This window comes from Ailuropoda melanoleuca, chromosome 4, assembly GCF_002007445.2.
Source record: "Ailuropoda melanoleuca isolate Jingjing chromosome 4, ASM200744v2, whole genome shotgun sequence".
Lineage (NCBI taxonomy): Eukaryota > Metazoa > Chordata > Mammalia > Carnivora > Ursidae > Ailuropoda > Ailuropoda melanoleuca.
Window position 1 is genome coordinate 96183042 of NC_048221.1, and position 16528 is coordinate 96199569.

General features: G+C 44.8%; 1 protein-coding gene across 1 annotated transcript in view; it reads right to left on the reverse strand.

The window, feature by feature from the left end:
* Window positions 1-16528, reverse strand: part of SLC4A5 (solute carrier family 4 member 5) — a 124934-nt gene that overhangs the window by 47739 nt on the left and 60667 nt on the right. The window lies entirely within an intron of this gene.

A 16528-nucleotide genomic window follows, 5' to 3' on the forward strand; every position in this document is an offset into this window, starting at 1 on the left:
GTACATTCACCAAAAATCATCTAATTGTACAGTTAAAATGAGGGAAGTTGACAATAACCTATAACAATAAAGCTGTTAAAAGTATCAACTGGAACCTGGCTACCCAGGGCCGGTCCCCCATGTGTGCAGTGTCTGCCTTACGGGGGGTCTTGTTTGCGGGGAGCAGAGAAAGCGTTCCTGATTTAAAAAAAAAAAGTATTTCCCCACAGCTTCTGCTGCAGGGCCTGGGGATTCTACACGTCCACTCTGAGTTCTGGTTCTCACAGTTCATCTTAAAATCCATATGTCATCTGGGGAAGGAAAGAAATTAAACCAAGGGAGTATAGGAATTCGTTCTTTCTAGAAGACAGAACAGAGGCTGGGTGGACGAGCCCAGTGGGAAAGCCCGGGGCAGCCCAGCAGAGGGCAGCAGCAGACAGCCTGGAGAGCTGCCAGGAGCGCACTGCCAGCAGGCTCGCTTTGCAAGATGTCAAGCCCAAGTTAGTGGGTAGCTTCAATTCCAATCAAAATCCCAAAAGAGTAGTTTTGGACCACATGATTAATTCTGAAGTTCTTCTGAAAAAGTAAATGTCTGAAAATGGTTGGGGAATGTCTAAATAAGAAGAATGGGGATGGCTATGCTGTTAGCAGATACAGAAACTTGCCTAAAAGCTGGCACGTGGTTCCAGTACAGATATAGACAAAGGGATCAATGAACAACCATCCAGAAGCAGACCTGGGCCCTCATGGGAATTTGGGTTTTCATAGAGAAGTTGTTTAAAAGATGACCAACTTAAAAATAAAAAATAAAAAAAAAAGTCACCTGCCACCTACTTCTCAGCAAACAATATTAAATTCTACATGGATTAAAGTCTAAACATAAAGTTAAATTTATGATAGAATATTATGGACTCTTAGAAGAAACTCTGACACATGCTACCACATGGATGAACCTTGAAGACTTTGTATTAGGTGACAGGAGCCAGGCGATAAAGATGAACACTGCGCGATTCCACTTCTGCGGAGACCAGACCTGAAGTAACTAAATTCGATTCCACTTCTGCGGAGACCAGACCTGAAGTAACTAAATTCGTAGAGACAGGAAGTAGAGCGGTGGCTGCCAGGGGGCGGGGAGTGGGAGCTACCGTTGGATGAGTAGAGTCTCAGTTTTGCAAGATGAAAGAAGTTCCGGAGATGCATGGTGGTGATGGTGACTCCATCACCTTAGGTGCCTGTATCTAAGGCCACTGAACTGTACACTTAACAATGGCTGAAATGGTAAAATTCATGTTATATATATTTTACCACAATTAAATAATTTAAAATGTATAAACAACAATGCAAACATACTAGAAGAGAATACAGGAGAGTCTTCTTATATTCTTGGTTGTATAGAAAGAATTCCTAAATAAGATGTAAAACCACAAGGGAAAAAATGGGCAGCTTTTGTCACATAATAAAATTTCTGTATGACAAAATAAGACAAAGTTCCAAGAAATGCAACAAGTGGGAAAATATTTACAACACACCAAGCATCAAAAAATTGGTATTTATAACACAATTCCTTCACATCAATAAGAAAAACTCAAATTACCTGACTTAAAAGTGAACAATTCTGGAAAGAAATGAAGATGATCAAGAGACTTTCAACTTTACTAGGAATCGAGAATATTCAAATTACTGCAGATGGAATGACATTCTTCATTTCTCATATTGGCAAAAGTGAAAAAGACTGGTGACTTCTGGTGTTGGTGAGAACATCGCCACGGGAAGTGCTAGATTAGTGGGTGTGCGTACATAGTGTCTGCATGTGTGTATATGCTGTGTGTATGTGTACAGAGGAACAGCACAGTCCTGGTGTGGGGAACTGGGCAGCTGCTTTCAGCATTTAGTGTGCACGTCTTTTGATGCAGTGGTTCCATTTCCAGGAAATTATCACAGAAATATCATTACATACCTGCATATAGTCAAATGCATACAAGGATATTCACTGCAGCTTTGTTCATTAAGGTGAAGGACAGGAAACTGCCAGTTTCCAGTAGGGGGAAGGTCACAATGATTCCCTACATCCCAGCTGCAGAGGTAAAGTATGAGGGTGAACTCTGCATACTGACAGGATGGACGATACCATCCCATTTTTTTAAAAAAGAAACACACACATCCGTGTGTTTGGCCACAGGTGTCTAAAAGTGCCTGGCAGAAGCTTTGGAAGGCTACCTGTCAAATAGTTATAGGAGTCTGGGGAGAGGAGTGGGTTTGCTGGTGGAGGAGGAGCTAAGAGACTCTGACTCTGGGTTAATTAGCGTAGTAACAGGGCAGCCTGTGCAGCCAGACAACCAGGCTGTGAGTCCCAGCTCCATCATTTATTAGCTGTGGACCTTATCATTTTGTTTTCTTCAGGAATAACAATAGTATGTAGCAGTTAGAGCAGAGCCCGGCACAAAATGCACATGATGTTAGTGTTAGCTATTAATGTAAAAATAAAGAATATTGCTTTTGTAGTTTTAGAAACAAAAAATAAAGTAGAGGCATTCAAAGATCTCCCAACCAGAGGACACAATGGTTGATATTTTGATGACTATCATTATTATTATTTAATTTTTAGAGAGAGAGAACACGCTTGTGCATGCAAGGGCGGGGGGTGGGCAAAGGTGGAAGGAGAAAAAGACAGAGACTCTTAAGCAGGCTCCATGTCCAGCGTGGAGCCTGATGTGGAGCTCGATCGCTCAACCCTGAAATCATGACCTGACCCGAAATCAAGAGTTTGACACTTAACCAACTGAGCCACTCAGACGCCCCTCCATGACTATCATTATAGAACTCTGTGTGCATGAAAGCACGTGTGTACATGTGCACACACACAATTTTACATTAATGATACCATAAGGACATTATAACTACTGGACATTCATGTCTACAAATATTTATATAATTTTAAAGGCTGTTTAATATTTATTTTACTGTATGAATAGACCACAACTGATATGAATAACCCTCACTTGGTGGACATTTAGGTTTTTTTTTTTTTAAGATTTTATTTATTCATTTAAGAGAGAGAGTACGAGTAGGAATGGGGGAGGGTCAGAGGAAGAGGGAGAAGCAGACTCCCCACTGAGCAGGGAGCCCCATGTGGGGCTCAATCCTAAAACCCTGAGATCATGACCTGAAGGCAGACGCCTAACTGACTGAGCCACCCAGCCGCCCCCTAATTATTCTTTATTATGAACAAGGCTGGCTTGAATATCCTTGGCCCTGCTCAATAATTTCCTCAGGATAAATTCTCAGAGGTGGAATTGCTATGTCTGTACATTTTTAAGTGTATGATATACATCGTCAAACTGTTCTCCAGCAAGCTTTTGCCAATTTACATCTCCACCAATGTACAGTAAACCTCGCCTTCCTCTGAAGTCTTTCAAACCCTGCTATTGTCATTCTTTTTCACTTTTGTTCTTTTGGTAATTGAAAATTTACATCGCATTTGCATTCTTCTGATTACTAGCGAGGCTGAACATGTTTTCCTTTGTCAGATTTCCTCTTTACACAATTGTGTGAGTACTTTGCATTATGAATGTCTAACATCCTGATTTAATGCGTTTATTTGAGACCAGTTAACCAGGTGCCTGGCAGGGTCTTGAGGGCTTGAATGGATGCACGATGGGAGGTTTGATTAAAAGAGGCTTGGGAGGTGAAGACCTAGGACATGGGGGCTGGAGCGGAGACCACACATACACTAGCCTCAGGGTTTACCAAAGTGTAGCGGACTTTTTTAAGTGGGAAAAATCTGGTTGGGGAACATCAGCTAAATTATGGTAGATCCAAGTCTGTATGAAGTCAATACAAAGTTTTTCTAAAAGATGTATTAATATAAGGGTTGGTAAGAAAGAGATCAAAGGATAAGTCCAAATGTTTTGATTGAGAAGATGCTTACCTTCTCCCTGAGTCTTTCTCCCATACAAGCAATCACATTGCCCTGTTTTTTCTCTAAAATACACAAGGTAAATTATACTATCACCTTGTCACTGAAGACCCTTTGCTACTCTATGGCCTTGCCCTATCCACCCAACAGTGTGATGTATCCCAGTGCACGGGGCACTAAGGTTGATTGCTCTCTACACTGTCTCATAAACATCCTGGGTGGACATTCTTGGGCAGCTCTCTGCCATGACATCTGTTCTTCTGTTTTCTGCCTATACAAATGCAACTCTACCCAGAAGGAGTGGGTGAGAGCATACCTTCTCTTTGAAACATCTTCTATTAACTCCAGATAGCAAGGACAATCGGTTCTCTCTGCCTCCCAGAACTTCGACTATTCGTACTGTGTTAGGTCCCCACAAAACATCCACTCTACAAACACACACACACAAGGATGTCAACCTACCTGAGCATAGTCTGCAGAACAGCAAAGTTACCTATTTCCAGGTTCAGGGCAATATCAGATCTAGTCTCCTACTACCAGCATCCCTGGAGAAATTGATTTCAAAACATTCCAGGATATTCAACAACTTTACTAGGAACAGCGGTCCAGGTCCTCCTTGCAACTATTTTGGGAATCCAGATGTTGGAACAGTGAGCCTGTACCCTGAAACTTAATTTTATGTTTTTGATGGCAACTACTAGACATTGAGCTCACTTTTGCCTTGAGTAGAACATGGAAACATGGAGGACCCAAGATATGCAGCACTGGTTTTTAACCTTGGCTATCGATTAGAAGTGCGTGGGGAGATTTTGTAAAATACAGATGCCTGGATGGTCACCCCTTCCGGAGTGTGGCCTAGCCATGAAAGCTCCCAGTTTATGTGACTGTGCGAGGGTTGAGGAGCCCTTGCTTTGGAATCATATAGAACTGTGTCACACAGGGATAGTTGGACTTGTCTGGGGTCCCAGTGCAGACACACAGCTCTGTGCACATGGGTCCCACTCTCCTTATACAAGAGGACACATGGCTTTGAGAACACCAGCTGAAAGAGCAGAACCATTATCTCCAGAGTCTCTTTCCTAGCATGGTCATTTTTTTGTTTTTGTTTCTTTGACTTTTGTAATTGGAGTACATACTCTACACCAGTGTGTCTCACTCAAACTTTAATGTACATACAAATCACATGGAGATATTGTTAAAATACAGATTCTGATTCAGCAGGTCTGGAGTGGGGTCCCAGATTCTGCATTTCTAACAAGCTCTCAGGCATGCCTGTGCTGCTGGTCTCCAGATTACTTTTGAGGGTCATGGATCTATACAGTGAAATGTCCTCTTTCCTCTCTGTTTTCCAGATCTGACCCCTTCATTCTCAACTGTCCAGCAAGAGGGCCTCTTCCTCTCAAACCTTTCCCAGTCACCCTGGTTATTTCTCCAATAGTAAACACTGAGGACAGGGTTCTCAAACTTAAGCACACATCAGTATCACTGGAAGGCTTAGGAAACACAGATTACCAGGTCTCACCAGAGTTTCTGAGTTCATAGGTCTCAGGCAGAGGGGAAGGAGCACCAAGAATTTGGACATTTCTTACAAGTTCCCAGGTGATGCTGATGCTGGGATCTAGGGACCACATTTTAAGAACGCCTATCCTAGGATAATGATTCTTAAACTGGGCAGCACAGAAAAATAACTCGGATGCTTTTAAAACCTTATTGTCTAGGTCTATCCTAGACCAATTTACATCAGAATACCTGAGTGGGGGGGGCGCCTGGGGGGCTCAGTGAGTGAAGTATCTGCCTTCAGCTCAGGTTGAGATCCCAGGGGCTCTGATCAAGATCCAGGGTCCTGGGATCGAGCCCCATATCAGGCTCCCTGCTGATCAGGGAGCCTGCTTCTCCGTCTCCCTCCCGCTCCCCCTGCTTGTGTGTGCGCTCTCTCTGTCAAATAAATAAGATCTCCAGAATACCTGAGTGGGACCTAGGCAACTCTGCTATAGACTATTCTAGGTAAAGTTCCTGACTTCTGGGGCTCAGAGGCTAAAATAAACAATTAATTGTAGTCGATGATGTTTCTTGGTTATTTGGATATATACCTGCTTCCCCAAATAGACATTAAGCTTCTTGAGGACAGGACCACTGTTCCCTCACTGGTGTCCCCTTACCGTCATTAATTGCTTGCTCCCTCCTGCTTGAGGGTAGTGAGGCTGATCACTTTGGGTGGACGCCTAGCTAGGAGGAAATGACTGGAGAAAAGAAACAATGGTGGGTCTTAACTGTATTTAAAAATACTGAGGACGATCTAAGCAATGACCATGAGTCTAGCACCATCACAGACACACACACACAGATCAGTGGGGCCGGAATGGCCTGATAGAAGCAGACACTGCCACCTGTGAAATAGGCTTCTGAAAAAGGCAGACAGGAATAAGACAAGCCTAGACCCCACCATCACTTTATAAGAAATAGAGATGTTAAACACCCTTGCAGAGACACAATGCAATCCAGAAGGTGCAAAACCTATAGGACGAATGATGCCGTTTCTTTAGCAATAACAACAATTGTGAAGGAAAAATAGAGGAGGAACCTGTAGGGTAAAAATGACTTCAGAGGCCTATCTCCCAAATGCGTATGTGGACCAATTATTGATAGATAGATAGATAGATAGATAGATAGATAGATAGATAGATAGATAGATAGATATGCCACCTGAGCCACCCAGGCACCCCGGGACCAATTATATTTTTAAAAATAGGAGAAGATCTGGGAAATATAGACATTGCCTAGATAATTCCATTAAAATAAAGAATTAGGGGTGCCTGGGTGGCTCAGTTGGTTAAGCATCCAACTCTTGATTTTGGCTCAGGTCATAATCCTGGGGTTGAGCCCCACGTCAGGCTCTGAGCTGGGCATGGAGCCTGCCTGAGATTCTCTCCCTCTGCCCCTTCCCCCACAAAAAAATTTTAAAAATGAAGAATTAGTGTCATTTTCTTAAAAAGATGTGACACTGATACTATGGTTGAAATGATACCCAAATAATTGAAAACTTGAAAGGTTTGAAATGATACCCAAATAATTGAAAACTTGAAGGGTCTTGAAGATGGTCTGTGGATCAAGATCCATGGTCACAGCTTTATTCACAATAACTAAAACGTGGAACCAACCCAAGTGTCCGCCAAAGGATGAATGGATAAGCAAAACGTAGTATATGCATACAGTGGACTATTACTGATCCTTAAAAAGGAAGGAAATTCTGGCATGTCCTACAACATGGATGAACCTGGAGGACATTATGCAAAGTAAAAGAAGCCAGTCATGAAAAGACAAATATGGTATGGTTCCAGTTCTAAGAGGTATGTAGAGTCATCAAAATCTTGGAGACAGAAGGTAGAATGGTGGTTTCCAGGGGCTGGAGGGAGGGGGAGAAAGGAGAGTTATTGCTTCATGGGTACCAGGTTTCAGTTTTAGAAGCTGAAAGAGCTGTGAGGATGAATGGTGGTGATGGCTGCACAGCATTAAGAATGTATTCAAAATCACTGCACTGCATGCTTAAAAAATAGCTAAGATGGTAAGCATAATGCTAAGTATATTCTACAATAAAAAAATGGAAAAGAAAGGAAGAAAGATGCCTTATCTTTTAGAAGCATACACTGAAATATTTGCAGATGGAATGCTGTATGTCTGGGATTCGTGTCAGCGTGATCCAGTGTGTGTGTGGGGGGGTGGTGGCTGGCAAGCAGGGGATAGAGACACAAGATTGGCCATGAGTTAGCTGGTAACCATTGAATCTGGGTGATGGGTACGTGGGGGTTCATTCTACTATATACTACTTTTAAATTTAAATTTTCTGTAATAAAATGTGTAACCACTTTTCTGAAGGAATGAAGGCTTGGGCTCTTTAAAAAGCCTTTGACCAGAGCCGGGCTTAAAAACTCTCAGAAGCCTGATAAAATGGTTAATGTGTAATCCCAAGCGACTCATTGCAAAGTGACCTTTATACCATGGTTGGCTTCAAGAAAGTGGGGAATTAGAGTTGGAGAAGCAGGTCAAGTGGAAAGAAAATCTCCTGCTAGGAAAGAACTCTCAGGGATTTTGTCCAGGCTCGGGGGCGGGCACCAGGTGCCCCTCTTGTGTTGGGGTGGAGCTGAACAGAACCTTGAAGAGTCACATGTCCCAGAAAGCAGTTCCCTGTCACGCAAAGAGGGTCTGGAACAGAGGCCTTTTCTGTGACTTGTAACTCGGCCACAGACACAATTAGAGAAATCACCATTCAGTTAATATCTAGAGTGGTAGAAAGTGTCATGGGGGCAAGCTACCCGGTACAGCCAAGGCTTTCCAACACTTAAACCCAGGATGTGAGAAGAAGAGGGGGTCTCCTTTTAGGCCCTGGAAAGAGGCCAAAAGCAGGAGACCTGATTCTAGCTCTCTCCTTGGATGGAGACTTAAATTATAACCCCACTCACCCTGCACTGGCTAGCGTATCTGTCACCCTTAATCTCAGCTGTATTAGTGTCACCTGGGAGCTTGCGACAAATTCCAACACCTAGGGCTGAACCCCAGAGTAATGACATCAGAATCTCAGGGGCCTGAGAATCGGACATCAGTACTTTTAGAAAGGAAGACAAAGGTCTTTAAGAGGACAATGAGCAGGCCATTAGGTGTGCTTACCTAAGAGTAAAATCTGGAGAATATAGACAAACATTTTGATTAGAGTGAAGGTCTTACTGTGCTTATTTTGCATATCATTATCATTAGATTATGTCCTGGTTAATTTGTTTGCAAAATTCCCCTAGAACATCCTAAATTTAAAGATTAAAAAAATGTAGGGGCGCAGGGCTGGCTCAGTCAGAAGAACATGCGACTCTTTTTTTTTTTTTTTTAAGATTTTATTTATTTATTTGACAGAGATAGAGACAGCCAGCGAGAGAGGGAACACAAGCAGGGGGAGTGGGAGAGGAAGAAGCAGGCTCATAGCAGAGGAGCCTGATGTGGGGCTCGATCCCGTAACGCCAGGATCACGCCCTGAGCCGAAGGCAGACGCTTAACCGCTGTGCCACCCAGGCGCCCCAGAACATGCGACTCTTGATCTTGGGGTTGTGAGTTTGCGCCCCCGTCAAGTGCAGAGATTACTTAAATAAACTAAAAACTTCAAAAAAAATAAAGATTAAAAAAAGTAATCTCCTGGGGCGCCTGGGTGGCTCAGTCGTTGGGCGTCTGCCTTTGGCTCAGGGCGTGATCCCGGGNGGCTCAGGGCGTGATCCCGGCGTTATGGGATCGAGCCCCACATCAGGCTCCTCTGCTGAGAGCCTGCTTCTTCCTCTCCCACTCCCCCTGCTTGTGTTCCCTCTCTCGCTGGCTGTCTCTATCTCTGTCGAATAAATAAATAAAATCTTAAAAAAAAAAAAAAAAAGTAATCTCCTATAAAATGCAACCTTCAATGTCAAGGTTATGTTGCCTCTAAACATTTGTTGTAAGACTTATATTTGTGTGAATTATTGTTTAGATAAAGTTATGTTGGGGCATCTGGGTGGCTAGTTGGTTAAGCACCTGCCTTCAGCTCAGGTCATGATCCCAGTGTCCTGGGGAGCTTGCTTCTCCCTCTGATTCCCTCTCCCTCTGCCTGCTGCTCCCCCTGCTTGTGCTCTCTGTCAAATAAATAAATTTAAACAAAAAGTTACATTTACTCGCCTGAAAGTTGAGAAGTACATACTACACTGTGGTAATTCTCCATCTACCTGGCCTCACTAACTTTATTCTGTACCTCTCCCATCCCTACCCCATCACCCATTGTCCAAAGATTTGACTTCCATGTATCAGATACAAAGCATCAAGACATGGTGTTTTTGCTTGCTGCATGGGGCCAACTGGTAAAAAATTTTGTGACTTTAACAGATTCATTTTTTTTAAGAGTGACATGAATGTGAGTTTTCCATCATCCAGCAAAGCTATTTAACTTCACTTTGAGTCATATCAATATCCTGATTTTCCAGTAGAAACCAAAAGTCAGAATCTTCCTGGAGATATCTGAAATATCGTTAGATATTCCCTAGTTTCAGTCTTTGAAAGAGGCACCAAGAGATGATACTCGGAAGAAAAGTTTTTCAAAATGGGGACTCCTAAACAAATTCTTGTCCATTCCTACAATTTACTTGGCAAATTCTTCCTACATAATGATAAGCACATGCATTAAATATAAATGTAAAGTAATAAAGTTATTTCTACAACTGATTAAAATTCCACATATGGTATATATGTTCACAAACCAAACTTGACAGTGAATTTGAAAGACTATAAAGTATAGAAGACTGAGTGGGCAGGCATGAGTCAAGGGTCAACATGTATATGCAGAAGTTTAGAAGGTACCAGGAGGAGAAAAACCTCACAGGTCTCTTGGGGAATCTACCCCAGACTAGACTCAGAAATTTGTCTTTTTGGGGCGCCTGGGTGGCAAAGCGGTTAAGCGTCTGCCTTCGGCTCAGGGCGTGATCCCGGCGTTATGGGATCGAGCCCCACATCAGGCTCCTCTGCTGAGAGCCTGCTTCTTCCTCTCCCACTCCCCCTGCTTGTGTTCCCTCTCTCGCTGGCTGTCTCTATCTCTGTCGAATAAATAAATAAAATCTTAAAAAAAAAAAAAAAGAAAAAGAAATTTGTCTTTTTATTGTCCCAGAGATGATTAGTTCCAAGGATATGACTAATATTAACCAAGTTCACAAGGATTGATGTATAAACCCAAATTTACAATGAGGTTTCCAACAGTTATGGAGTTAGTTACTGTCATCTTGCAGCCCTTGCTTTCTCTCCTTTTAGGCAGATGCATGGGGAAAGCCAAATTATCATCAGAAAGGTACAGAATCAGAATTGAGGCTAAGTGACTCAAATGTTTAATAGACAGGATAAAATGTCTGTAATCTTACATCTCTGCAAATGAGATTTGTCTGGGACTGGGACCAGACAAGTGGGCACCTCAGTTGTAGACTGTTCTGGAGTGAACCCCACATGCTTCCACGGATGACTAACTCCCTGTGATTGAAAGTCTTTCCTTTTGCTAGCACAGGAGTCTCCTCTAAGGGCCTCTGGTTATGCAATTTGGGCATTACTGGAGCACCACTTCTCAGAAAGTGCACCCAGCAGTTAGCCGTCAGGGGGGCAGGCAGAGCTGTGTCATTCCAGGAGCTGCTGTGAATGGAATGGGGGTGGGCACTCTGCCCCCAAGGTCATACAATTGGTGAAGGGTCCATCCTGCTGCATATCATGTCTTCATTCAGGGGTAAGGGGGAGTCCCTGGCTAAGTGAATGCCATCAGACACAGCTACGGCAAATTCCTAACTGGTTCCTTCAGGGAAAGGCTTCTGGAGCCAAATCTCTCTGAAGGCCACTTGTCTGTGTGTCCAGGAAGGACCTCCGAAGGACTGCCGTTTATTGGCTTGACGGTCTCCCTCAGAGTGTGCTGGCACCCGCTCCTCCCTGTCTCTCAGGAAAAGCACTCTTCTCTATGTGGGTGCTCCCTCCCCCACCTCTGCTATTCAGGCCGTAGTTCAAAGGTCACTTCATCCATGCAAAGCCTCACCAGGGACCCAGCTTGAAGAGACTGCTCCTTCCTCTGACTCCCATCCCATCCTGTGACATTTATCACATGGCACTTAAGATAACAACAGTGGCTAAAGCTTACTGAGCACATACAATGCACCAGGTGTTATACTAAGAGCTTTACATGTATTATCTCACTTAATCCTCAGATCAGCCCCTGGAGGAAGGTCTGTTCTATTCTCATTGTCCAGATCAGGAGGCCAGAGACTTAGAGGACAAGGAACCTGCTCAAGGTCATGCAGCTTATAAGAGGCAGGGTTTGCGGGTGAGTCTTTTGACCCCACAGCTCTGTTCTGACCACTTCACAGAATGCCCCTGGGTTTTAGTTATCTGTGTCTATGAGCCCATGCCTGCCTTTTACACTAGATTAGGGTTAAAAAACCACATCCTATGTGTTAAGAGTGCCTCACAGTTGCTTTTGTATGGCCAGCTAAGAATAGTGTTTACATTTTTAAAGGGTAGTAAGAAAGGAGGAAGGAGAAGAAAAGGAGGAAGAGATCATATAGGAACAGAAAGCCTAAAATGCTTACTATTGCCCCTTAGAAGAATTTTGTGGACACCTGCACTAGAGCACAAGCATCTCGAGAACAGATTCATACCTGTCTCGTTTCACTTCTCCCATAGAACCTAACACAACATCCCCTACAATATTTTTAGAATGAAAGGAGAAAGCCTAAAGACTTCTGGAAGTTCTGGTTGGCATTAGAAGCACAACTGCAGCCAAAGAATAGATTACAGGAAGTGCACATCTTCACTACTACATATGTGAAAAAGACATATTTGGGATGTCTGTTCTGCTGCCATTCATGGGGATATGTTCCCCAGGCCATGACCAGTCCACCCCATAGCTCCCCATAACTCTGATATGGGTCACAGTGATGGGACAACCAAAGTTAGGCAAATCAGATGCTCTTTGAAAAATTAGGAATTGGGGTTGAGAAATAACTACACATTGTAGGATGGTCCCTTGAATAGAATAGACATAAACATGGAAGCTAAGGAATTTCCAAGGACAGGGACAAACAGGGGGCGGGGGAGCCAGCTGCAGAAGAGTGAAGATGCTGCTCAGAGAGAGGGAGAGACCAGAAACAGAGAAAGAGGGCAGCCTGGCTTCCTGGGCCCAGGCCTTAAGATACACAACCATCCCTGGGTACCATGAGGTCACCCCATATTCTGCTGATGCTCCCTCTTTTCGCAAAACGAAAACGCTAATGCTTGAGCAGGCTTCTGTTACTTGCAGCCTAAAATGCCCTAACAATGATGGGGCATTTCTCTCTCCCTTGGCCATCCTACACAGGCCCTGACAGCTCACTTGAGCTTAGGCTGTGGCTGGGGAGCTCCATGGATCAGATGGGGAGGCTCTTGCCTTTAGCACAAACAACACCTGACAAAGTGTTTCCAGGGAGTCTATTCCTTCAGCGTCTCCGGAGTCTGACAGCTCTGATCCAACAAGACAGGAGACAAAATCAATGCGTGGACCTTGTTTTGATTTGAAGTTGTACAAACCAATAGTAAAGGGATGTTTTTGAGAAAATTAGGGATATTTAAATGTAGACTAAATGCTATATTAAGGAGTTGCTCTCAGTTTTGTTAGGAGATATGATGGCATTGTGGTTGTGTTTATAAAAGAAGTTTAATTGTGTTTATAAAAAGTCTAATTTCATAAAGTTGTATACTAAAATGTGTACAACGTGGGATTTTAAAACATTGCGGTAAAAAAAATTTTCTTGTAAACATTGTGGTAAAAATTTCTAAAAGCAAACAAAAAAAGTGGTGGAGACAGATCAATATTAATCATTGATGAAAATGGTATAGGGAGGCCTGGGTGGCTCAGACGGTTAAGCGGTTAAGCGTCTGCCTTCAGCTCAGGTCATGATCCCAGGGTCCTTGCCCAGTGGGGAGTCTGCTTCTCCCTCTGCCTGCTGTTCCCCTGCTTGTGCGCTCTCTGACAAATAAAATCTTAACAACAACAAAAAGGGGGTAATAGATACATGGGGATTCATTACACTGTTCTCTCTACTTTCTGTGTTTGAAACTTTCCATAATAAAAAAATTATATTTAGATATTTAAAAGTTAAATATATATATTTAGATTTAGATGAATACATATTTACATATATATACATATACCCATATTATGTATGTGCGTATGTGTGTATGCGTGTGTGTGTGTATATATCCATATCTATAAACCAACTGGCATCTTGTCAGGCAAGGTTGTCTGATGATGGGCTTTCTTCCCTCCTGACAACTGCATCTGAGGGAGCCACCCGAGATGTCCTTGGGTGTGGAGAGGTGATCCTTCCTGCTGGCCAGCTTCTAGGGGTTCTGAGGAACTGACAGCCAGTCAAGCCACATCGGGAAGCATTCTGCCCTCCCCTCACTTAGCTAGCCTTCCTAGCCCACTCACTGGGTGGCTAATCCTATCTTGCCACCCCGAGTCCACCAGGTGATGGCCTTGTCTTATTCTCTGGCCGTCCCTCTGGGGACAGACTGGTGCTTACCCAACTGATGCTTTGAAGGCACTTTGAAGGGGGCCCCTCCTGGTGTGTTAGGCCTCAGGCAGCCCCCACCCTGAGCTGTGCTAACTAGAAGTGATCACGAAATCCCTGGGGGGACACACACCCTGGCACAGTACTTCCTCCCCCATTGTTCTGTGTTCACACAGCTCACAGGTGAGAGTGCTGGCTGCAACCAGGGCCTCTGAGGCCTGGGGTAACACTGCCTACTTCTACCTGGGCCTTGATCCAAGTTCTGCTTTGTATAAAATCACTTCTTCCCCACTTACCCAGCATAAGTGTCAGGTATCAGTGATTTACTAGCAGAGGGAGAGGGAAGCACCATGTTAGCTACTGGGTGTGTAAGCAGCTTGATAAAGACTGTGTGACTATTCAGACCAGGAAATAAGCATCTAGTCAAAGTCAAAAACCTTAAAAACATTCATCTGACCACAAATCTCCATACGTGGCTCCACTGCACTCAAACAGGAGGCCCCAGGACCACCTGGCCACCTGTAGCTCCCACAGTCCGCTCTTCCGCTCCCCCCCCCTCCTCCAACCATCACCAGCCCTCTCCACTCCTGCTAGGAGACCCCAAGCCTCGCTGCAGCTGCCCTGCCCTCTGCTCCTTTCTTGGGCCTGTCACACAGAAGGGGTGTGGCCTTCCTAGCTGGGGGCTCAGGGCCCTGCCCTCTCCCCCCAGCAGCTCCTCTCTGGCTCATGCATCTTTACACCACTCTCCTTCATCTGGCTCCTTTCCATCAGCGTTCAGTATGCTCAGATCTCTCATGCTCACAGACAAGGAACAAGAGCCTCCCTTGAGAGACCTCACTCACCGCCACTTTTCACAGACAAGCATCTTGGAAGAACCGTTCCACTGAACCCACCCTACACCCCATGTCTCCCCTGAGACTGCTCTCGTCTCTCCATCTTATGGATACTCTTCTGTTCCTCCCCCACTCGGTGGCCACTCCTTCCGTCTTGAATGTCTGCCCCTGGTTTCCAGGACACAGCACTCCTCTTGCTCCCCTCCTACCTCTCTGTGGCTCCTTCCCAGTCTCTGTGGTGGGTTCCACACCCTCTGCCCACCCCTCAATTGTTAGTGACCTGGGGGTTCTCCCCTGGTAACTCTCCTCACTTCACAGTTCTTGGGGGCAACCTTACCCTTTTCTATGGGTTTGATTCCCCTCTAGACGCTGAGCACTGACAAATCTAGGCTTCTGCATGGAGCTCCAGACCTCCGTACCTACATGGAGACCTGCTGGACACCTCCACTTGCAGTTTCCCCAAACAGAACGTGTCCCACAGGAACCTCATCACCAGCGTCCACCAGAACAAAACACAATGCCCAACACAACAAGAACTTGCTATTCCTTTTGTGTTTCCTCAATTGCTACCCCGAGTTACGCACTTGCTCAAGCGGGAAAGCTGGGCATCTCCCGGACTCTCCTGGTCCCCAACATGCCACCTGTCACCAAGTCCTGTCAATTCTCCCTGCTGAGACAGGTCTCACATCCTGTAAAAGGAGCAGTGGCTGCCGGGGAGTAGGGAAGAGAGCGACGTGAATAAGCAGAGCACAGAGGATGTTTAGGGCAGGGACGCTACTGTGTAGGATACTCTCGTGGTGGGTGCATGTCCCTCCACGTGTGTCCAGACCCATAGCAGGTCCAACACCAAGAGTGAACCCTAACGTAAACTCTGGACTTTGGGTGATGACATGCAGTGCAGGCCATCAACAGTGACAAAAGGACCACGCTCATGGAGGACGTCGGGCAAGGGGGAAGGGCTGCATGCTCAGGGGCAGGATTCGCATGGGAACTCTGCACCTTCTGCTCACTTTTGTTGTGAATCTAAAACTGCTCTAAAAAATAAGGTATATTTAAAAGGAATATATGTATTAATATATGTGTGTATATATATTAAATTATATGCTTGAAAACATAGGTCTCAAATCCTCCCCTTCTGTTCCCACTGCCAACTTCTTGGTTCAGGGTCCCATCTTTCACTGGTCTTGCCTCTTTTTATACATTCTCCACCCTGAAGCTGGAGTGGCCTCTCCCAGACCATCCTGCTCCTCTCCCCCTTGGTGGTCCTCTGAAGCTCCCAGCATCAGGTTCAAACTGCACAGCATGGCCTGTGTAGGTCTCCATGACTGGGCCCTCACTCTGCTGCCCAGCCACAGGGCATTTCTGCGCCTTCCTCTGTGTGTCTGTTCTTTGTGTTCCCAGAGCCTCTCCTGGCCCCTCTATACCCTCTCCTGGCTAACTCTGACCTATCTTTCAGGTCTCAGGGTGAACACCTCTTACTCCTGTTTGTCTTTCTTAACCCCTGCTGTCTGGGGTACGTACTCCCACACTGTGCTTTCACAGCACCCCATCATCAAATGCCTGTTCATCCACTTTTGTGCCCCATTCGACGGAAAGCCCAAGTGAGTCAGGATGGCATCGGCCATGTTCATTTTTGTATCTCCAGCAGCTGGCTCAGGTTTACAGACAGTAAACACTCTGTAAATCATACTTAAATGAATGAATGAGGTTTGCTGACCTCTGTGCTA